Raw genomic sequence first — 23,874 nt, forward strand, 5'->3', positions numbered from 1 at the left:
ATGTACATATATATATATATTTTTTTTTTTTTCATTATTGGTTCTTGTTTTTCTCAACTGTCAAAGTCGACAAACAAATCAATCAAGGGACTAAACTTGATCAACTTTACCGTCCAATTAGTCATTTTCAATGATCGATGACTGATGTCTTTGCGCGTCTATCTTTTAAATAAAACTATCATATCTATCTATCTATCTATATATATATATATACATTGTATGTATATCTCAACACTAGCATGTTGTACTTTTAAGATACATTGCTCTTGCCACTCTTAGGTCTGGTGTCTGCACAACTCGTGATTTTTTGACCTTCTTAAATAGAGTTTTTGGGAATAATGACAGACGCCCCTGCACTCGCATGGTTTCCCTGAGTCACGACTCCTGTCGTTAACGGCGACTGTCAGTAGCAGTTTTATCCTGTCGTTTTGTGACAAGGAAAGGTCCGCGCTCTCACTTACTTTCACTTTTCAACATTGCTGTTGTTCAACCAAATGCTCGCTCTGTATTATGACACACACACACATACACACACACACACGCTGTATGAATAGCCATGTGGTTACGGATCAAGTTGCAACCGTGACATCGCCTGTTGGTTTAAGAACTTGTGTTTCCAGTTGTCCACTTTTATCAGCGCCAAATTTTTTGTTTTCGATCACGGTGTCCAAATCAAGATCTGATTGGTATCTGTAAATATTTTCTGATGTTACAAACCAAGTCAATCAGGAGGAAGGGCCATTTTGTCCAAGATTAACACACAAACTGACTGACTTAACCCTTCTATGACCATCCTCCTACCGCCCTATGTCAGCTGAGATTGGCACATTCCCTTGGAGGACAAAGCGGTAGAAGATGGAGGGATGGATGGATGGATACCGCAAAGCAGAGAAATGGAGCTTTTCCATACAACGACCGTCCAATCACGGACGTCAGCTTCTCATTATCGTATTCTCAGCTTCTCTTGGTCATAAGAGGGTTGAGCAACCAGAAGGAGTCGCCGCTCAAGAGAATACATCTTGACATTATTTCTGACATGGAGCTAAAGTTTGATTTCATGCTTATTCGACTTTAACTGGAGCCGTGATTTAGCCGTAATGACCGCCATGCTGCGCTGAAGATGACCTGAAACTAATGATTGCGACGATAAACAATGTTTTTTTCGATGTTAAAACTGAAGACTTACCTACATGTTTTTGTGTGTCCTCCTGGTGGCCAGTGAAGAGAATGCAGGTGACATGTCTCCTTCATGTAGAATCATTTTGTTATGCGTTATGGAGTGATAGGTTCACGTTAAACGAGCGGTGGAGACGATGTTGTGACCGTCTTTTTTCTAGCCAGTGAATAACTTTCCCCCTGGTGGTCAGACAAGAGAACACAGGTCACAGGCACTTCTACATGGGCTTCACTTTCTGAACCTGGGTGCACCAGATTCATTTTAATACACAGTGACATGGACTGATCATCGTGGACACACACAAGCGCAGGTGGCTGGTGCAGGCACACTCGGGTGTGACACCTGTAGGCTGTGATCTGCCACCTCCTGCTTATTAAAGCCCGATCACAAAGTGGCACATGCCACGTTCTCGCTGCTCAAAGGTTCTTCCAATAATCCTGACTTCTCCTTCTCTTTCTGCCAACCAATGACCTGGCCTTTGGAAAATAAAAGGCAGATGGAAAGGTGTGTGTGTTGAGATGATGATCTGTGTGTGTGTATGCACGCTCCAAACGTGCATGTGCGCGCGCGTGTCATTTAATCGCCAGCCAGCACTGTAATGACCAGTCAGGAGCCATTTCAACTCCAATTTGTTGATTTGGCTCTGGTGGGGGTGGGAGAGGGTGTGGGACGAGCGTTGGAAAGAGGGAGGGAGAGAGGGCGGGGGAAGAGAGAGAGAGAGGCAGAGTGAGGACAGCAGAGAGAGAGAGAGGGAGAGAGAGAGAGAGGCTGAGGGCGCAGCAGTCAGTCAGTCTCCTTTGGATTCACCGTTGGTCGCCTTCGTTGACTCGCTCCATCCTCGGCACACAGGCGGTGAGTGAGTGGCACTGGTTCAGCGCGCGCTGCATCCGCGCGCACCAGCTCCAGTTCATAACGTTATTATTATTATTATTATTATTATTATCATTGTCTTTATTGTTATTGTTGTTCTTGTTATGACGAGGAGAGCAGCAGCGCTCGAGTGTGTGAATTTAGGTCTTCGTGTGTTTGAAGTTGTTGTTGGTGTCACTTGACGCGGTCTGTGGCGGTGGCTGTGGATGCGGAGCTCGCGCGGACGCGGAGTTTGCGCTGGCTTTTAATGGAAAAGTAAAAGCGAAAGAGAAAAGAAACCCTTAACTTTTTTCTTTCTTCTCCTCCGAACTACCCTTTCATTTGTTTTAACCTGCGTGTTTTTCTCTTCATGTTTAATTTTATTATTTTGCATTTTTGAAATGATGGTAACTGACCTGGTGTTTGCTGAGGGCGTGAACCTCGCGAGCCTCATCCACTCATCAAATGAGTCATATCATAAGTATATGTGTATATATATGTATATGTATATATATATATATATATATATATATATATATATATATATATATATATATATATATACACATATACATATATATATATATATATATATATACATATATATGATTTTTGAGTGTGCTGCTGTGTGAGGAGTGGGAATAAAACAGACGTGTTTGGGTGGAAGTAAAGAGTGAAGTTCAGTCAGTAATTCATTCATTCATATTGTGTGAGAGAGAGACTGCAGGAAATTGCAGGTTTTATTCGTGCGTAAATGGAACAGTTTTGGTTTTTGCATTCTTGTGTTTGTCCACTGTTCGTGCGCGCGCGCTCTCTGTGTGAGAGAGAAGCAGAATGAAGTGATGTTGCCGACTCATTTTCATGTCTTGACACGACCCCGTGTTGACGTTAATATCTTATTAGAGGATGCAAAGTTCGTCCATCTCCTGCGTCTTAAGTCAAATTAGATCATCATAACTCATTGAAAATGAATCTTAAATCTGCTGCTGTGCGTTTGTGGGACTTTCTGGATTCAGAGGCTGCTGTTGATGAGAGGCTGCAAAAAAAAGTGTTCTCTCACTCTCTCTCTCACACACACACACACACACACACACACACAGCTTGAACAGTCATGGTAGCAGGTTGCGGGCAGCTCCGCGCAGCCACTCATGCAGTGCTGGGCAGCCAGATGTGTGGTGGTGGTTGTGGGTGTGGGCAACATCTGGACCGTTGTGTTGTTGCCAATGCAATTTTGAGTAATAAATATTTTCTGTCTTATAAGGCATCTGGAACATCGTGAGCATTTTTTCATTTTAGATTGGATTGGAACAAATCTGTGTCTTACTCTATCACGACACGGACTCACTCCAAACTGTTTAAACTCACACTATTGAGGATTTTTCAAAACAAACGCTGTCAAATCAGGACAGCGATAAACCGAGGAGCTGATCGGCGTAGACTGTGAGGAGCAGTAAATTGCAGATTCATGCTCACAGTTTATAGACGTGTGAACAACTGTGATGATAGATATTGCTGAACTTGGCCGATTTCCATCCAAATATACGTCTTCATGTTTACTGCAACGCTGTTATGTTAATCAGTCGAGCGACTAATGGCTTTGAAAGAAAGAGATTTTCAAAGTTCTATGGAACATCTTTCTGATTCTGTGAATTATTATTATTATTATTATTATTATTGTCATTAATAATAATGTTGGGATTCACAGAGTCATTTGTGACGAGTCAGTCTTCAATCATGAGCCATTCTTCACTGACAAGATAACAGAGAAGCTCAGCCCAGCACAGGCTACACTTGCACTTAAATTATGATTGTATTTAAACAGTTCTCTCCTGTTCATTGTGTCCTTTGATTATCCGACCACCTTATGAACCCATGATTGAACAAAAGTTGTTTTCAGAATTCTATTCGCCTTCTCTCTCTTTATCTTGGTAGTTTTGTACAATTCATTCATTCATGAAAGAACCTTTTCTGTGTGAACCCTGGCGGTTTCACTTTGTTAATAACAATAAAAACAAATGCTAACCACGATGAAGGTTATTATTGAAGTGTCAGTGGGAGCAGAGTCACTCTTTGTGCCGAATGTTCAAATGAAAACAAAGAACTGCACAAGGAATGAAAAGAAAAAAAACATTCTAATGAATGCTTTAAACTTAACACCGTAGCATTAGCATTTCACTTTTTATTGTTAGAAATACATTCACGCCAAATTGCAATTTTAAAACTACAGTTTTGAAGGCAGTGGGGGAAAATTAGTTTGAGATGAGTCGTTAACTTGTGCCTTTTTTAAACTACTAAACACTCACCATAGAAATCATCAGGGCATTAAAGCAGAAACATCATTTCCCAGCCAGTCCCATCAGTGGTCCGATAATGGTGCTTGAATGACACTGACACCTACTGGGAAAGTGAGTCATGGAAGCCCGGCCTGTACAGCATAATAGGCGAGTCTCAAAATAACAATAGGGCACTTTGTTTCCCTAAAGCTCCTCGAAGGCAACACAGAGCTTCTTTTTTTTTCACGCTGGCTACAAATCCCAGTGTGAACCGCGAGACTCAAAAGTGCCCGCATTCTTCAGGTCAATCATAGCCTGTCGTCTGTGGAGGCCGTTCTTCTGAAGAGCAAAAAATGTGGCTGTAAAGTGCCTCAGATCTGACTGAGCCGTTTACAGCTGTGGTTTGAACTGCACTGAATGTGGAGAAATGATGATAATCAGAGGAATGATGGACTCCTTCAAACTCCCCCCTCCCCTGGTTTCTTTGGGGATAACAGTCAACACATTGCCATCTAAATCAGTTTTCTCTCTCACAGAAGCTTGTGTGCACATTTTTAAACGAAGTTCACTTCTGACCTTGGGAAAAGAAAAAGCTTAACAAAAAGCATATCTTTACTCAAGGTCCACTCGTGTATATCTTTTCCAACAATGATTGTGTTGTACGCCGTCCACAAAGAGACTTAAAGAGAGTAAAAGCCATGAATGCAAGGTGAAGGAGAGAGCTGAAAATAAAAGAATAACAAGGCAACTCAAATGGCAAATGAGAGAAAATTGATTATTTCAAGGTTCTGAAGATGGGGGGGGGGGTTAGCGACACTGTCGCTCTCTGTTAGTGCTTCAAAGCCGCCGAACCGCAATGGCGAAAGCTCAGTCACCTTTTAGTCTTTGGGCCCAAACGCGGTTGCAGCCGGGTCAGTCATGCAGTCTGTATCCTGTTAAGCAGTCAAAAGTTCAGTGAGATAAACCCCGGGGAGCCAGGCCAGGAAAAAACCCACACTCTCACGAGGAGAATCAGTGAAGCCATCAGTGAGGAGAGGCAGATATTTGTCTCGTCTCTTTGTTGCAGCTAAAAGCCTGACTCCAGCACACTCTCGCCACACTGGAGGCGTTCCTCTCTTTTTCTGGTGAAGGCAAACAAACGGGGGCACTGCGGGGGTGAAGATAAGAGAGAGAGTGAGTGTGTGTGTGTGTAATCCACAGTTTTGCAAGGAAACTCAGGTTGGATCTGAATATAAACAACAGAAGCCACTCCACGTCGAATTTTCTTCTTGTCGCGCAGTGGGGACAATTTACAGTTAAGTCTCTGCACTTAACTCGTGTCATTCTGAAATTGCACGGGAAATAAAAGTCAGATGAAAATAAGCCAGAGGAAAGTAGAGTAGAGAGGCGTCCATTAGTGTCTGTAAAACCAATAAACCACTTCCACTCAGGCACTCTGTTATTTGGTTAAATTCAGTGTTGTAATGTAACAAAGTACAAATACTTTGTTTTCTGTACTTAAGTAGGATTTTCACATATCTGTACTTAACTTTGTTATTTACATTTCTGACAACTTTTACTGTTACTCCACCACATTTCCCTTAACCACCTTCGTTACTACAAAATAAAAGTTGAGTTGGTGACGTAATGCCTGTTTGTTGTCGCTAGTTGTTTTAGGCAGCACCAGCTGTTAGCCGCTCAACTGTTAGCCGCAGATTCCGGCTCCAAGTGGACTTAAAACACAGTGTGACGTCGAGACGCTCCACAGACTCCAAACGTTCGAAAAATACAAGCAGCGACGTTTGCCATACATGCCCCCGAGTTTGGTGCAACCCCCGTGATGCACATTCGGTGCGGTCACTAGCGTAGCCGTTAGCGCGAATGTTTGACAACTTGTTTCTCTCTCCGTTTTGCGGCATGTTTTTAAATTGGTAGGTTTCATAATCAAGGAAGTATCTCGCTCTTTGAAACTCTCTGCCATTTTGAAATATCGATTCTTCTGTGTCGATTGACTCTATGCTGCCCCCCCCACACCGTTTCCAGTGGCATTGCTCCTGTTGTTTCTGTAAGGCGCACAATGATGGACGAGTATAAATGGACTTTAAATCACCTTTTATTGGGGATTTGCTGCAGGTTTACCTGCTAGTTTGTAGTGTGAAAGAGACTTTATAGTGTTTGGCTCCAACTGTTCTGACTACTTCACCTGAATACAGCCGTTGTTATTGTTATCAGCGCTCATTGTTCCTGCCTGAACACACACAGCAACAATATCTGCTGTGAAAAAGAAACACCTGTTGGCCGTTCTGTTCGCTTGGACTCGTTTTGTATCTTACCCCAGTAACTTGTCAAATTGACTTCTCTTTAGTTTTTACGTGCCGCCCCGGTTTCCCACACCTGGTCTTAATGGTTTTTCACCTGTGTCTCGTTATGGTCGCTTCCTTCGGTTCATCTTTTCCGTTGTTGTCGAGCGTCCTTTTCCTTGCTGCTCACCTGTGGACCACTCTTAGGCTGCGGATATAATTAATTAATTAAACACTTAGTGGTTTAGGAAGTAAAATGTGAAAAAAACAAACAAACACAAAAATGGACTATGTTCTCAAAATGTCTCACAGAGAAATAAAGAAACTGCACATTATACTGATTTAAGACGCTGAAATCAGACATTTCAACTGATAAAGAGACTCTTTAGCTTCACTCGGTCGTCATTCTCTCGTCCTGTGGTAAAGGAAAAAGCCAGGGTTTGTGTGATGTAACATCGGCCTCAACTGTGACCAGCAGATCAGTCTAAAGATGGGATAAGAAGGTGCAGGCATGTGATGGCCCTCATTTTATCAGAAGCCTCAGAAGACTTGACTCAGCGGGGGGAAGCAGGGTTTCCCTGTGTGACAGATAAGCACTAAATACTGGGATTATCTTTCCCGTGCTCATAAGACTTCAGAGACATATTTGAGGCTTACATCTTCAGTTTAAACACGAGATCTTGATGAAGTATGTTTTTCATTAGCTGCACTTTTCCAAACTGCTTTGAGCCCCGGCTGTTTTTCCTGAGCTCCTCCTGCACACGGTGCTCTTCCAGTCTTGTGTTTTGAGGGAGGAAGTAGCAGCAGCAGCAGCAGCAGCAGCAGCTGTGTCTGAGAATGAGGAGGAGATTGTGGGTAACTTTGTGTTCAACCAAAAAAACAGACATCTTTCTCTCTTCGTCCCACCGAAAATTAAATGGAATTCTTTTCGAATAGATTTGTGGTAATTATTAAAAAACAGCAACTAATTTTGTGGTTTTGTGGATGGATTGAGTATAAAATAGCAATATTTGAAGATTAGCCTGCTTCATATGAAGACTACTGATGTTACCATAGTCAAGATTGGTTATTTTAACTGCACTTTTAATCGAGGAATATACTCTGCATGCAATATTAAGTCTGGTCCGTTTTTGTAGAGCTGCCCCGTGTTTTGACCTTTCATTGATTTTAGTTTAGATTATTTAGGCATAATCTCTGAGTGAAGTCTTAATACATTTTAAAACAATGAGAAAAACCCAAAACATAACCAAATTGACGGATAGAAAACACGGGGTCAGACAACAGCAACGGAGGGCACGCACGCGGTTGTAAGGTGGGCCCGTCCCCTCAGGCGGCTTCATTCAGCCGCAGAAATGATATAAGATTTCACAGAAAGAGCTTTTGACAAGTGAACCCTTGTTGTCAGTGTTGACGGATCGTGAGTAACTTTCGACCCCTGTACTGGGAGAAGAGATTCTCTCCACGAGGCTTTGCGGAGTGGAAGTTGCTTGGAGCCGTGCCAGTTGGCCCGCGATCACGTACGAAATGTGAAATCAATGAGGCAGTTCATTGGACACAGAACCCGACACTGGTCCAAAATGTTGTTACCAGATATCAGCTGTAATGGATTTCAACGTGGTAATAAAAACACTCGAGTACATGATGTCATCTGACAGAGCAGCCACTCGCACGTTTAATTATAGAAGCTGTGGATGCTAATGAAGCTCTCACACGGTTTTCTGGTTGATACTTTTCACAGTGGTCTTTGTGCTCTGTATGCGTGTGTGTGGGGGGGTGAGTGCAGGAGGTGATAACACTGATGCTGTAGGTGCATCGTCAGGTATGATAAGTGGATTAACTGTAACTTTGTTCTCTTTCGATCACATTTTCTTGCTGATTCCAACAGTTCCTCGGCGTGTTGTAAAAGTGCAGAGAGAGAGAGTGGGAGAGAGACTGCGAGCACGGTTTTTAAGTATCACCCTCCTTTCCGTACTGTCGCAGGGAAACGGCAGGTGCCAAATGGGGCGTGCGTGCGCGCACATCGCGGTAGCTTTTAACGTGCGACAGGAAGAAGAAAGCTTCCACGTGAAGTGAACAGTTTTTCCCTCTGACAGGTGTTCAGCTGCATCTGTCAGGAAGAGAGACGCTAAATTGTTGTTTTAAGACAACGTCAGGCTCCCTCTTGACTCGGGCTGACAGCTCCTCCAATTACAGCTCTCTGGGCTCCAGGGTTGTGTTTGCAAATGCAGTAGATCGCTGTTCATCAGAGCCCGGGTCAGAGACGATGAAACGCGGCGACGGCGGCGCGTCAGAACATCTCGTCAGTGTTTTACTGAAAACAGATGAGTGGCGTGTTTGATTCCAGCTACGCTATTTAACAAATGTTTTATTCTGAGGGAACACAGAGGAGAACTTTTGTTGAACATGAAAAAAAAAAAAAAAATGGCCCAGAAAATATTTAGCACTGTGAGGGCGAAACACAATATATAATCTCACCAAGGAGCGCTGCCAAAATAGCGTTGTGATTTAAAGGTTCTTTTCACAATAATACAATGCAGCACACGCCGCTAAAGTGGAGACACATTTTCAGCTCGGAGGGCAGCGGCGTTTATCACACGCTGCCGCCCAAACTCTGAAAAGAACTAGCTCACAAGTTGTGACTTAAAGGTCGAGTCAGTGAGCGCAGAGTGTGCCGCGCGGAACACTTTCCGCGGCACAGCTATTGATGACGGCGCTATTTTTATGATTTCATTCATCTTTTCTTTTTTCTTACCCCTCCCTTTATCTTTTTGACCTTCTGAGAAAAGCTGACGAAAAGTTGTAAACGCAGTCTGTGACACAGCGGCGCAACAACATAAACTTCCATGGAATGTGTCAGTGAACCCACACACAGTAGAGGAGAGTGTGGGTTTATCTTTTATTTGGAAAAAAAAGCGTCTGACTAATGACTAAAAGTAGATGTGACCAAAAATGTTATCTTTTGAGCAGCCAGATCATCTCTCTTGTAGTTGGATATGGCATAATGTCAATTTCATGTTCGTCCAGGTCAAAGTTAAGTAAGAAGAAAAGAGATTTCTGTGCTACTGATTCAATAAGAAAATTAGATTAATTTAAAGACAAAAAAAAGTCTGCACACTCCCTTAGTGGCATTTCATTATAAATCACTCAGATTGTGTTTGTTTGAAGTCACTTCCTCCCATTTAGATGAAGATTGTCCTGATAATAGACAGTCGCAACACTTACCAGGCTGCGATGAGTGCTTTTGTTGTGCTGTTGATTAAATGGTGCATTGTCCCGTCCCTGCTCGTACGTTTTAAAAAGGTGAAAAAGGTCGTCGCCACTGATCAGTACCTTCAGTAGTAGGCGGGGGGAAACAATAGCCACTCAGACAATGGAGCGGTGAATACACTCCTGCCAACAGAGCATCGGCCGCTTTGATCAGGCAGCACAGAGCTGGTATATTTAGATGTGCTGTGATGGGTTTGTTTGCGCTTAATACACGTGAAGCACTGAAGACAATGTCCTCTCACACTGTAGAATCCACTCCAATTCAGAGCCAAACAGCCTCCACATTCACACCCTGTCACAAGCCTGCAAGTGGTGAGCGCTGCTAACTCGGGCCTGATCCACACAGGAACCTGTTTTCCTGAAAGTGTTTTACAGCTCCCAAAACACCCGTTCTGTGAAGTGATAGGATAGAGTTTCTTTGGCGTATTCCTTTAAAGTTAGATAACTTAAGGCTGGGTTATCACGAACAAATCAGTTGGTGTTGGTACTATCATTATCATAATCATTATTATTATTATTATTATGATAAATGTCGGAGGATTGAGTCTACTCTAATTGCGATTATTTTGACGATTGTGATATGATTCGCAATATTGTCATGTGAAAAACATATTTTAAATGATTAGATGTGTGATATTTGTGCAGATCTGTGTGAAACAAATAAGTTCTCTTCAGTGTGCAGAATAAGACGTGTATAGACTTTGTCTTAAACAGAAATTGCAGTGCGCCGTATTGCGATTTCGCTAACATTTCGACGAATTGTTCAGCACCCAACTTCAATCTGAGTTGAAAATGAAAAACCAGAAGTTAATTATCGATAATTATTGTTCATGAATCACGCTCACTTTACAGCTGCTGGAGGAAAATACCAGCCATCAACACTGTGAAGTGAAGCTGCATCAAAAATATCAGTATTTTTATGAAGTAAACAGTCTCTGCCAGTTTCACTCGCCGAGCGTCGCTACTTCCGGTCTCCTCAGGGTGGCGCTGATCAAATGAATGAGATGGAAGTTACCTGGCTGAAAAAGAAGAAGAGAGCATTTACAGCGGGATGATGGTGTCCACGTTCAATACAAAAACTTAATGCACAATAAATAGAGAAATTAACTTTTCACGTTAACGTTTCGTTTCCTTCCGTTAGACAGATATCGTGATGTCTCGCTATCAATGCAGTTGTATTTGTATAGCGCCAACACACATTATCTCAAGACTCTGTACGTCGACAACATCATGGAGAGCAGAGAAACCCAACAATTCACACAACGGGCGAACACGAGGCATCACAAAAGAAGAAGAAAACTCTGACCAGAACCAGACTCGGGCATGTGCAGCATCTGCCTCGACAGGTTGGGGTGAAAGGAAAAACGGGGGGACAGAAAGGGAGGTGAGGTAGAGACAGAAAGAAGAGACCAGGAGCAGAGATACAACAATTATATCGATTGGGATAATAATATAATATGATTGATTATCACAGAATGTTGTTGGAATCGTGCACCGTCGTATCCCGAGTGATTCCCGCACCTCGTCTCCGTCACACATGCTGATGGCAAAGCTGGAGGTGTGAAGAAAGTGAGAGCACACACACTTTGTCTCACTGGCTGTAAAAACGCACAAAAGCACAAACACCTACTTGAAAACACTCTTGTGGTATTTGCTCGGTGTGGAGTGCTCCTCATCATCGGGGCTTTGTCTGCGTTAATTGAAGATAAAAGGAGGAGCCGGAGTGAACGCGGCAGAGCATACAGGTCGGCCAAATAAACGGAATCCTTAATAAAGTCCCGTAAACAAAACAAAACAGCGGCGGCAGCTGTTGTTCATTGTGTTGCCCAGTTTGTGTCTTGTGTGGGCCGCGGGGGAAACGGCTGCATGATATATTGGCACTAAGACGCGGGGGTTACTGTAAGTTGTTCACTTTTATTCCTTTTGATTATGGTCCACTTTCATTGGATTGGATTGGACAGGACGTGCCACTGCAATAAAAGCGTTGTAATAAAAGAGGGCCGTATTTCAAAGAGCTCTTCTATTACCGTGCTTCAGATGGCCCTGTCAGATTTTTACACATTTTCTGGCCCCAGATTTTATCTCCCGTGCGATCCTCTGTGTCATTCTTTAAATGGGAGAATATTACACATTTTGGTAGCTATGGAATCTATTCACACGGCAGCAGTGATGTATTAACTACTGTGAGGATGGATGTTGTTTGCGATGGCGGGTTCTGCTTGAATCATACTTTGCCTGGTAGTTCAGTGAGGTTAAATTAACAGCGTGGGCACTCCACTCACACACACACACACATACGTCGTGGCCTTGTACGGAACACATATACTTCAGCACTCAGTTAGATAATGCACTCCACAGCGTGCTCTTCCTCCAAGGCCGTGAACTGCTCACTCACTGACCTTCAAGCCATCCATTCATCTTCCACACCTATTACTCATGTGCAGGGTCGCTGGCCAGACTTAAAGCTGGCATCTGTGCATCGTTTCATCGCCTTTTTGAAATATGTGCGCGACAGGAGGAGCCATGGAATTTTAACAAACTGACTGAGGCGGTGAGCTGTGGCTCCCATAACTGCAATTTATCGTTGTTGTTTTTTCCGTTCTACCCTGAGTGACATGGTTTCATCTCCCGCTGGAAGTGTGAAAAAACAAACAACAACAAAAACAACAACTATAGTGGGCGTTTTTTTCCGTATCAACAGATCAATAGTTTGATATTGACGTCAATTGTTTTCTGCTCACAAATAAGTTTGTAAAGTAAACTTGTTTAATTGAGGAGCAAAATCTATTTTTTGTCTGACATTTATCACAATAATTATCCGTATTGATAGCTTGAATTCAATTAAACCTGATTGGCCAAATCGCCTGTGCAGCCTTTTATGCACCGTATCTGTATCTTACCAGAAAATGACTTTGGTAGAAGTCACCTTATAGAATATGACTTGAGTAAAAGTCTTAAAGAACATACTTAAGTACATTTTATATCCGAAAATGACTTTTGATACTTAAGTTTTAGAAGTAAACGGAAGTAAGCGGTTTATCTGCGTCAGCTCGTGAGCTCACCGGTTGGCTGCTCAGCTGAAACAGCTGATGGCTGAAACCCAGCGTCCGGAGAGTACAACAGAAACCCGGAGGCCGGACCCTCAGTGTCAGACGCGGTAAACAACGAGCCCCTGTTGTGTTTTAAGTCCACTTGGAGCCGAAGTCTGCAGCTAACAGCTGGTGGTGCTAAAAACAACTAGCGACTACAAACTATTAGGTATTAATAGGTATTACGTCACCAACTCAACTTTTATTTTGTAGTAACGAGTAACAAAGGCGGTTAAGGGAAATGTATCGTAGTAAAAGTAAACGTCAGAACTGTGAATAACGAAGTAAATGTGAAAATTCTACTTAAGTACGGTAACAAAGTATTTGTACTTTTCGGCACATACACCAAAGCCTGGACATTTGAGTGAAATTGCCTGGAGGAGCTGTACGAGAACACAAATGCCTCGCTAAATTTAAGAACACATGAGGAAATATTCCTGCTTCTCCTGCTCAGTTTAAACATTTTCTGGAAATGACGCGTGTAACCAGTCTTAGATTCATTCATTTTGGTCATTTTCACAAAAGAAATGTATTGAAATCAATGCGATTTCACCACTTTTTGGTGCACCTGGAACATGAGAATCCGCTCCATGTGGCTGCATATGTCGGTGTATTTACAGGGTAATTAACCCACACGGGCCGACCCTTCCTCCGTCTTTATCAACTCTCTTTCAGAGTGACTGCCCACTAGAGTGCTTATTAATCAATTTTGGACGTGGCATAGAAAGGAAGCGAGGCTGCGAGCTGGAGCCGGAGCTGGCTGAGCATGAATATTTGATTGTGACTTCTGGAACAAGTAGATTTTTTTTTTCCTTTCCTCCCCAGACCCCTCAACCACTTCCAAATTGGATTCATTCCTTTTCCAAGAGATTAAGATAAGAGGAAGCTGCACTGATCTCCACACTTGAGGAGAAGCCTGTGATGGCGCAGCTGCATGAAGTGGATGATTGTCGCACACAGTACATGTTCATCTTCTCTACACCGAGCCTTGTTCCATCTGCGCGTGTGTGTGTGTGTGTGTTTACTCTCTTAACCATATCTCTGCTCTTTACAAGTGCTGTAAACACACACACACACACACACACACAGTAGTTTACAGGGTTAGACGCTCGCTCATTTGCATAGTAATAGCACGCCACATTCCACGGGAGAGTGACAAAAGCACACAGGAGTTCTCATGATAAAACGTCCTCGTGAATGAAAGAGCTGCAAACAGAGCAGCGCCGCAGACCCTCGTGAACACAATCACACACAAGGACAAAACTCATTTACAGCAGCGGCGACACAAAGGCAAAGGAAAGCGGTAAATATTGCTTGTGTACTTTAGTACTTTAACGATCTTGGTCATTGGGGCTGACACCAACAACCCCCCACCATTTACCCCCCAATCTCCAGTAAAGAGTTAAATTCCCAGGCCGAGCAGAGAGCAGGGAGGAATTTTTATTTATTTACTGTCAAAGGTAACAAAATCGGGGAGCGTGGCTGTAATAACCCGTGTGAGAGCTCCCTGTGTGGGACTGAAGCACGGGAAATGTAAGATATAAAGAAGAATATACATATGCAATATCATATAAAGACACTGAGAGATAATTAAGCACAACATACACATTAATGTTCTGTTAAAGTGTCACCAGAGCTCTTATTTAAAGGAATACTTCACCAATTTGCATTTATCTTTGTATTACTAGAACCGGGGGAAGTATTTTTGAAAAAAAAGAAAAGAAAAACTGTGCTTCCCAACCCCAGTTTCCCCTGAATTGAGAAATATGTTCATTCTTTCTCTGTTAGGTGCCACCAGTGACACTTGGTCCTGTTAGCGTAACTGTTAGCAAAGATGGTGGATGCACGTAACAAAAAAACAAATCAACTCAGGGGAAACTGAGTATCACAAATGCTACCCCTATTCTAGTAATACAAAGCTAAAGTATTCCTTTAAGTAACTTCATTAGTATGTAAAGACATATGTGGGAGACGAGGTTCAGGACTTAAAGGCTACCAAATGCGTTTTAATCGTACCCGCTTGTTATCCACATGGAGCCGGCGTTTTGGGAGCCCTAAAATTTGTACTTTTGGAAAATTGGTCCCAGAGAAATAGCAAAATCTCACCCATGAGGTTTTTTCATGTCACCAGTTCTTCTCTCTCTTGCTCTTTTGCGTTAGCGGTGACTTAATTGGTGTGTATAAAATAAACACAAAAGAGCTAAGGTAGAAAAGGCACAGATCTCCTGCATTTCAGAATCAGTATGTACTGTACCCCAATCAATTGAACATCTTTGGCGAGGGCACTTACAGCCATGTCCCCCAAACATTTAAATGTGTCAATTTTTAAACATAATGTTGGTTTTATTATTATTATCGATTATTGGTGACGAACCAACAGATAGAGCAGAACAGCAAACTGTTTTCCAAACTGTTCCCTGAAGTGTTGCGGCGTGTGTGTGTGTGTGTGTGTGAAAAACAGCTCACAGTGTGTCAGGTCTCCCATCTTTGTCATTGCTGCGCTGACCCCCGCTCCCCTCCCCTCCACAAGCCCCCCACTCTAGTTGCATAACACTGTAAATCCTAAAGTACCATCTGGTAGCAACAACACTATCCATCCACTAATTGTTGTTGATGTACGTAGATCAGATCAGAGCGCTCGCAAAGCACATTCACACACAGTCCCACTGAAATCGGAGATCATTTCATTTGGGAGTTGTGCGACTACTGCTCAGATTCAAGCAGACCCGTGTACCCGGAAATACAGAAGTCCGGCTTTAACGCGTTTAATCTCTGTCAATTCAAAGAATTTAATGTTTCTGAGGTTCATGGAAGATTCTTGTGGATTGACCAACTAGCTGCCAGCCATATTTATTGGTCAGTGATGAAATGGGGGGGTGCTTGTACACTGGGACAACGACAGTAGTCCGCTCAAACACCATTAACTGTACATGGAAACATATTAAATGGACATACAATGTCAAATCACACATGCATACACACGCGCACACATACCACCACACTTCAGCATCTATTATCTCCCCTTTGTTCAGATTAAAGAAGCTCAGGTCGCACGGGAGGATTAGGCCGGTTGGGACTTCGTAATTACTGTGAAAGTGTAACCCAGTGAGTGCGTTTGTGATGGGGTCAAGCATAGGGGGCAGGGATTACATGACCCACAATGTGCTTGTGTCCTGTCGGGTGCTTTGTCAGTTCCTGTGAACCATGGCGCTCCGTTAAAAGCTGATTCCTAGCTGAGATGTTGACGTTCATGGTCACAGTAGAGCCGGGATGTTATTGAGCGTGCGTGGAATAAAGACTTTAATATCCATTCACTCGCCCTCTGCATTGTCCGGGGAAAGCGACTAAACACCGTATATGTAGGTCATTTTATAGAAACACGCACAGTTAAAAGCTTTTTGCCATTTAGAGTCCCGTCCCCTCACCCGCTCACCCCTTCACCCACACAAACACACATCAATTACATTATTTTCACCAGAGGGGATGAGCAGGAAGTCCTGTGCCCGCGGCTTTTTAAGACGATGCTAATAGTGTCACACAGTGCATGTTGGGTAGAGACGCTAATTACAAACAGTGCTAAGTGAAAGCCCATTCAAACTACAGCTTAATGACTGTCCCGGTAGCTGCCTTGAAACGAGGTATAAGTTCCAGTCGAGTGACTCCAGTCACTTACGCCCAACTGTCGCATTGTGAGAGAGAACCCATCGACGAGTTCAATGATTTCCCTCAAACACTGACCGACCTCAAAAAGCTGAGCTTAATCCGCCGCGGCGATGTGGTGTTGAGTGAGATCACACGTGGCAGATACAGTTGAAGTTTCACATCTAGGAGACTTTCAGAACCTCTCCTGCCAGCTTCATGGTCCAATTTCCAAATGAAGTGAGCCCATGTGAGACATTTTTTTGTTGTTGTGAAAAACATGTGACCCAGACAATGCTCTGCGGCATTCATCACATATGAACGTCAGTCTCAACTCCATGTCCAGACCCGAATTTTAAATTGCTTTTAAAAAAGGCGACGGTGGATCCTTCTGCCGGGACTTCCACGCTCACTTGTGCCACTCACTTGTGTGAGGTGTGCACCACCACCTTTCTGCTGTTCTCGATAATCCCTGTGGTGACTGCAGAGCTCATTCAGCTCAGTGGAGCGCGCGCGCGGGGGGGAGGGCGGCTGTGGTTTCCTGCCCAGGAAAAAGCTGAGCTATTTAACTCCCTCCAACCAGTCGCCTCAGTCGTTCACAATGTCCTGCAGCGCTGACTATCACTATTCCGATGTGACACAATGCAACATGAATGCCACAGTCACTTTTATGGGAATCATTTGTGTACGTCGTAGTTGTGATATCTACAAAATAAGCTCTATATAATCTATTAAAATGAACATCGCAGCGAAGAGTCGTTGGCACTCGTCGAGGCGGAGCTCTATCATAAAAAAGTCAGTGAATATAAATTAGCAGCGTGGCATTTATCAGGGTTGTCTCTGGGTGTGTGTGCATCGATTCTTTAATGACATAATAGTCTGACTGAACATTCAGTGCTTTAGAAATAATGAGCCAATTCTCTCCCCTTCTCCCTCTCCTCATCAGCGGCGTCAAATATGGGAAGCCCTCGTTTTTAACATCCCGCTATATTACTTTTGTAAGCGATACTTTAAGGTCATTTACAAAAGTTGTAATGCGGTTTTCAAACACACACGTGTGTTTCTGGGTAAGTGAGGAGGCAGAGGAGGCGTTTCTCTGTGGTGCATTCACTGATCAGTCAGGTAAAATACCTTAAGGTTGAAAAGCAACGGTGCAAAACAAATGGGGCCTCCACAGCTTTTTGATATTCCATTGTGTTTTTCACAGTGAAGGTGTTTTTTCTTTGTCTACTGTGATGCACCAGAATTAATTAGTAAAGCAGTTGTTTTTTTGCACAACGCTTCATATTCCCCGAGAATATAACACAGCAGAGAGAGCCGAGACAAAGAGGAAGCTGCTCTTTAAGATCTTTATTTTAGAATTAGGAGTAGAAATATTGTGTGCAAGAATGGAGGATGCATTTTTCTTCACTGCAAAATGATCTTTTGCCAGTTTGTCATGAAAGAAAATGAAGTTGAGAGAAAAATGTGTTGAGTAATAATACCTTTTCTATTCAGTTTACGACCAAGGCAATCTTTAGTGGAAACTTAAAATGAAAAAAAACATGCACTCCTTTTGCAAAGAAAACATCTACAGTTCATCGTCAGCAGATGATGCGAGTGTATTTACGGTTTTACCTTCAGTGTCTGGCAAAACAAATCATGTCTCTCTGAGACTGCGATGCTGCGTGTTAGGGTTCGAGTTATTATTCTTTTTATTCTTATGTTTCCTCGAAATAAATCATTATAAGAGTTAAAATAATAGTTTTTGAGGGCCTGTACATACCCCGAAACTCAAGGATTTCTGCGACCGTGTCAGACCTGGTCAAAATTCACGTCTGATAGTGGTTTGGGGTAATGTTCGTAAAAAAGTTGGAAGTGGGAGGGGCTATATCAGGTGACTATTGTCGTGTTTCACGTACATGAGCGAAAGTTGGTACACGTGTTAATCACATCAGGACGGTCCAAAAAGTCAATGACGACTTTGCCGTAAGTCCTACAGGAAGGCCGCCATCTTGGGTTTGCAAGGCCATTTTTATAATGTATAATCCGATGTGGTTGCCTGGCGCCCCTCCAGTAGATGGCGCACTAGGCAACCGCCTATAAGGCTCTGCACACCTTTCCACAGCGAAAGTACCTTTTCTGCTTTGCGTTTTTGCCAAAATAGTATTGAGGAGACGTTCTGTTTTTTTTCTCCTGGACTCACTAAGATGTTTATTTCATTTCAAAGCCCTTTGTTCTCTCACTAAACACCACGGGAACCGCGCTACTCGCACTAATGTGGACGCGCGAGAGTTGCAGTGCTTTAGCTTTAGGACTTTTGCCCTGCCCTCCTCGGCTTGGTGTATAAAACATTGTGTTTCTTTCTAACAAAGGAGCAGATGTGTTGATTGTTGTGGTTTTTTTGGATGATGAAGCATCACAGAGCAGGGAAGTTTTGATCACAGCAGGAGTGTTGAGGACATAGTCTGGGTGCTCTGCGATTGGCCCGCGGACCACACACTGTCGGGCCTTCATTCTCCAAGAGCACCGCTCGTGTGTGTGTGTGTTTGTGCGTTGTGTCTGGACTGATGTGTTAGTATTATTGATCTCTGCTTTGTAACAAAAGGACGGTAAAGCCTGTCTGGGTGGGTGATGAGCTGTCAACCTGAACGCAGCTTGCTGAATAGCTGATGCAGTTCTAAGAAAACACCGGCTGCAGTGAAAGCCGTGCTGCTTTTCTTCGGTCGGGTTTTTACAGCCTCCTCTCATTTTAAATCACAATTCAATTCAACTGAAGTTACAAAACGCTCCGTACACAGCTGCTGTTCCTCATTGAACGGAAGTCAAGTGTTTGTCATGGCTAGATGTTGGCTGATTTCAAGTGTATGCCACAGTTTTAAATGGTCACTCTCATAAGCACTTACACTTACCATTATACCACTCTGGTAGTATGAACAGTTTCTTTTTTCTGATTTGTCACAGATGGATCCTGAATCTCTCAGGATGTGTCCTTCTAAGCTTTCTTGAACATTTGCAACCATCTATGAGATTATTAACTAGTCAACAGCAGCTCGGTTTCCCACACACACACACACACACACACACTTCAGAGTGGAGAAGAATAAAAATATTCACCATTTTACGTCCGTTGAAAACCACTCGCTGGCTCTTTTGTGTTTTGTGTTCCTATGCTAATGTCCCTTCACTGTCTGCCACTCATCCCATGAAGGTCAAGGATTCGTGACATTGGTCAAGAGGCATGGTACAACATGGACAAGGTCGCCAGCCTCATACGTCTATACAAAATGTCAGATGCGTTGTCCAATCCTCCTCCTCCTCCTCCTCCTCTTCTTGTCTTAACTCTACCAATAAGCCTGCACACAAAAACCATCATGAGCAATCATTAAAAGGAAACAACCATGTAATGACTGTAAGTCCATGTGAGAGCGAGAGAGACCATCAATATCAGTCAGTGTTGCCATGAATAAATCAGTAAACAGCATGTACCATCTCCATTTTAATTTGCCCAGGCAGCAGTGGCCCACTTCTAATAGGGCTCTAATATGAAGTAATGTGCCCGTTGGCAGCCATTCTGGAGGTCATTGTTTCATAAGCAATTATAAATTTCAACAGCTTACGGCATTTCAGCGTTTGACTTTGCCGTCGAGGCAGCAAAGTCAACCGTGCAAACTTTTATTTACAGCTATTGCAAATAAATGCACAGTTAAGTGATTGGAGTGTCACTAAAGCTTGTGCTCGGATAATGGCGCCGTTTTACCTTGTTAGTCCTATCGACGCGTCTAATTGCACACCGCGATGGGGAAAAAAGGTCAAATTTGAGACGAGTGAATATCTATTTTGCTGAAAAAAAGTGTTCTGAAAATGGTAATTTTGCTGTATTTTTAGCTTGGCTGCATGATGAAGACCAAAACATCTCCAAGCCAGGTGTCAAAGTATCTGGATATGTCAAGTTGGCCTGAAATAAATCCGGTGACTATAGCGACGTTCTCACTCTCTGTGCTTTTGTTTGCGACATCATGTCATGACTCATAAGAGTTTGGTCAGCGCTGTCGTCATGCAGCCGTTCATTATCTGCTGATTGTCCTTCCTGAGGAAGATGGAGCAACTCACGGCTGACATGAGGCGAGCGGTACGTCCGGTTGCCGGTCCATCATACAAACATAAAGTCAATTAAAAAGGACCTAAATTAACCTTACGTCAATCTGCACGTCTGTGAATTGTGGGAGGGAGCTGGAGTTTAAACTTAAGTTGATGCTAAACACCACAGCCATATATGGATGAGAGGGTGGAGCAGGGGCAAGAAGCTGAGGGTGTGAGGGTTTGACACCTTAGCCAAACCCTAAAGGTCCAATTTGAGGTGGAATTATTTTCATTTGGTAGCAATTAAGGAACAAACTAAACATCTTTTGGATTTTGGTGTTAACTGAAGTCTACATAGGTTTTCCAACACACTTGCAAGGGGAAGTACGAGGTGCAACTCCACCAGCAACATTTTACACACTGTCCCTTTAAAGCTCAGTCCTGCTTTATCCTCTGTTTCACTCTAGATAGGGCTATCGTTTACATAATGAGCATCATGCTGCAGTGAAGTAACTCAGACGTCGAAAGAACGTAAACACCTCATCCAACCTGAAAACACTTTGTAAGATATACAGATATCGTGTGGTACTGTTCGCTCACTTTTTGTGTGCTCGCTTACAAAAACGTTTTTTAACGGCTTGGCTACCTCATCGAGTGACTGGAGCCTTTATTTAGCTCCAGTGCAAAGTGGTAGCAGGTCTGTGTTGCCCCTGGGTCGGCCCAGTTGGGTGTGTACTCCATATTCTTGTTGGAACAAAACAAAACAAAACTCTCAGCGTAACTGTTTTCCGACGAAAGATTTTCCGAAAGTGTGTCGTTAGAAAGATTATCTTGCCCTTGTCTATGACAGCGGGCGTGCGCGTGATTGTCGCGCCGACACCGTGATCCGAATCTGAAACGTCTCGGCGAGGGTAGGACTGATACAATGACTGATTTGTCCTGTTATTTTATCCATTACCATCAAACTTTAGAGGGAAGTTTCAAAGAATTGTAAGTATTATGATACTCACGATACGTGACACACGGTCCACGATACCAATAATATCACGATACCGCGACTCTTCCAAGACAATCATAGTCTAATGGCCCTTTTCCACCATGGTCCCAGCTCGCCTCGTCTCGTCTCGTCAAGGCACGGCTCGGTTTTTGTTGGTTTTCCACTACATAAATATTGTGATGGCTCCGCAACGTGGGCAGAGCCATCACTGCACGGCGTTTTACACATGACACACAAACGAGTGACCAGTTACTTGTAAAGCAGTTGTTTTCAGTGTAAATGAATCATTTGAATCAGTTCATTAAAACTATTTCTTCTGTACTTTGTCCATGACCGGAGCACAGACTCCAACAGTCTAACAGTGTTGTCACTAAATACACCAGACTCCACTGTTAAATATTAGGATTTTAGACATTTCCCTGGTAATTGTTGGAGATTAAGCCACGTTTTTAAGGATTGTGAAGTCTTTTTAACTGAGCTACAGTTCGGCATTGTTCGGCTTGATTCTTGTCTCGGGCGTCTCTTCCTGTGACGACACAGTCTGGCCACACCACGCATAGTATCGACTCAGCTGGCTTGGAACCTCGTCAGAGCAGGAGCTAAAAAAAAGTACCTGGTACTATGCTAGTGGAAACACAAACTTCACCGTGCCTTAACTGACGAAAACAAGACATCTGTGTAAAGTTAAAAGTGCATCATTTCTCTATTTATTCACAACATAGAGAACAAACTGCATAAAGCCAACGTGTTGAATGTGGACAGGGCATCTCTTAACATAGCTTTCACCGCCACTATCCCGCCATAAACTCCCTCTTCTTCTTCACCCGGGTAACTTCCGCCCGAGTTTCCCCTCATTCATTTGAGCAGCGCCACCGTGAGGAGACATGAAGTAGTAACGCTCCACCCTCCACTACTCAGTGTAGCCATATACTGGGTTCCAGTCCCTGAATACTGACTGACAGGCTGAGGGAGTGACTGACGGACGGACTGTAAACTTGATTGGGGAAGTCACGGATGCTCCGACAGTTACCAGGTAACCGAACAACTGGAATGATGGAGCAGCTAAATTGACATTGTGTCTCCGTGTCTCCCCCATGTTGTGGCATGCATTAAAGAGAGTGATTCATGACGGTGTCAGGTAGATCACAAAAAAAGAAAGAAAAGAAAAGTTGCCAAAAAAGTTCTCTCCTTTTTAAAAACTCGCAGTCAAGTGTCTAAAGTCAAGGTGCAGCTCCTGCACCTCGATGGTTTATTCATAATGAGACTTCACACCGCCAACTACCAGTGACCGCACTATGTGACGGCTCTGTGTGTGTGTGTGTGTGTGTGTTTGTCAGTGTGTGTGAGAGAGAGAGAGCGAGAGAGAGACATTGACAGACAGTGAGAGAGTGCTTGAGTTGAAACTGGACAGGCATAGTGTGGCTGCCTTCAGATGGCTGGTGGATTCTGATGGAAAGGGGTGGCTGGGTTGTCACATGTGCACACATACGCTCTCTCACACACACACACACACATATATATTCACATACATGCACGCATGCACACACACACGCGCGCGCGCGCGGGCTGCTCGGTGGCTGACATTCTCCTTTTTTCACCTCTAATTGGTCCTCTGGGAGTTGTCAGAGGTCTCAGTGGCTGTCTGCAAGGTGGCAACACATGCACACAAAAACACACACACATACAAGCGCGCACACACACACACACACAAACCCAGCCCCGGCATCAGGAGAAGGAGGTGACAGAGGAGGAGAGGCGCCGTGATAGTCACCTGAAGGTCATGGACATTTGTCACTGTTTGTAAAGACGAAGGAGGGAAGATTAGAGCGGAAGCATCACGTCCTCCGTTTTAAACAGCAGCCTCACCGCGGTTATGGCCACATCAACTCATACATGCTGCCGACTTATAATCCCGTTTAGCTGAAAAGGCCGCGGCTCTGGCTGTATTGTGTTGACTGCAGCCCGTGGAGCTTTGCATAAGACGTGTGAAAGCCGTGTGGTGGCTGCGATTCGGTGACTTGCTTTTCTAATTGTGAAGCTTGTGAGTGTGAGTGTAATTGAATAAGACGGGGACAGAGTCACCATTTTTGACTTTTTAAGTTTATTTAAGACCAAAGGCAATAATAAAGTCTCCGTCTCATCATACCTGAGTCACGTTGAGACTTTGCCTCGCGTTAGCGGTGTGGTTTTAGGAGTGATAAATGTGTTCTTTGTTATCATAACTGAGCGGGGGAATCTGTTT

General features: G+C 43.5%; 1 protein-coding gene across 1 annotated transcript in view; it reads left to right on the top strand.

The window, feature by feature from the left end:
• Positions 1-1,965: 1,965 nt before the first annotated feature.
• The window catches only part of LOC122775900 (cadherin-6-like), a 98,622-nt gene continuing 76,713 nt past the window's right edge, over positions 1,966-23,874 (top strand). Inside the window, exon 1 of the mRNA XM_044036118.1 lies at positions 1,966-2,029. The gene's annotated coding sequence lies outside the window, so the exon portion shown is untranslated. The remainder of the gene's footprint in view (positions 2,030-23,874) is intronic.

The sequence above is a fragment of the Solea senegalensis genome, linkage group LG1 (assembly GCF_019176455.1).
Source record: "Solea senegalensis isolate Sse05_10M linkage group LG1, IFAPA_SoseM_1, whole genome shotgun sequence".
In the NCBI taxonomy this organism is placed as follows: Eukaryota; Metazoa; Chordata; class Actinopteri; order Pleuronectiformes; family Soleidae; genus Solea; species Solea senegalensis.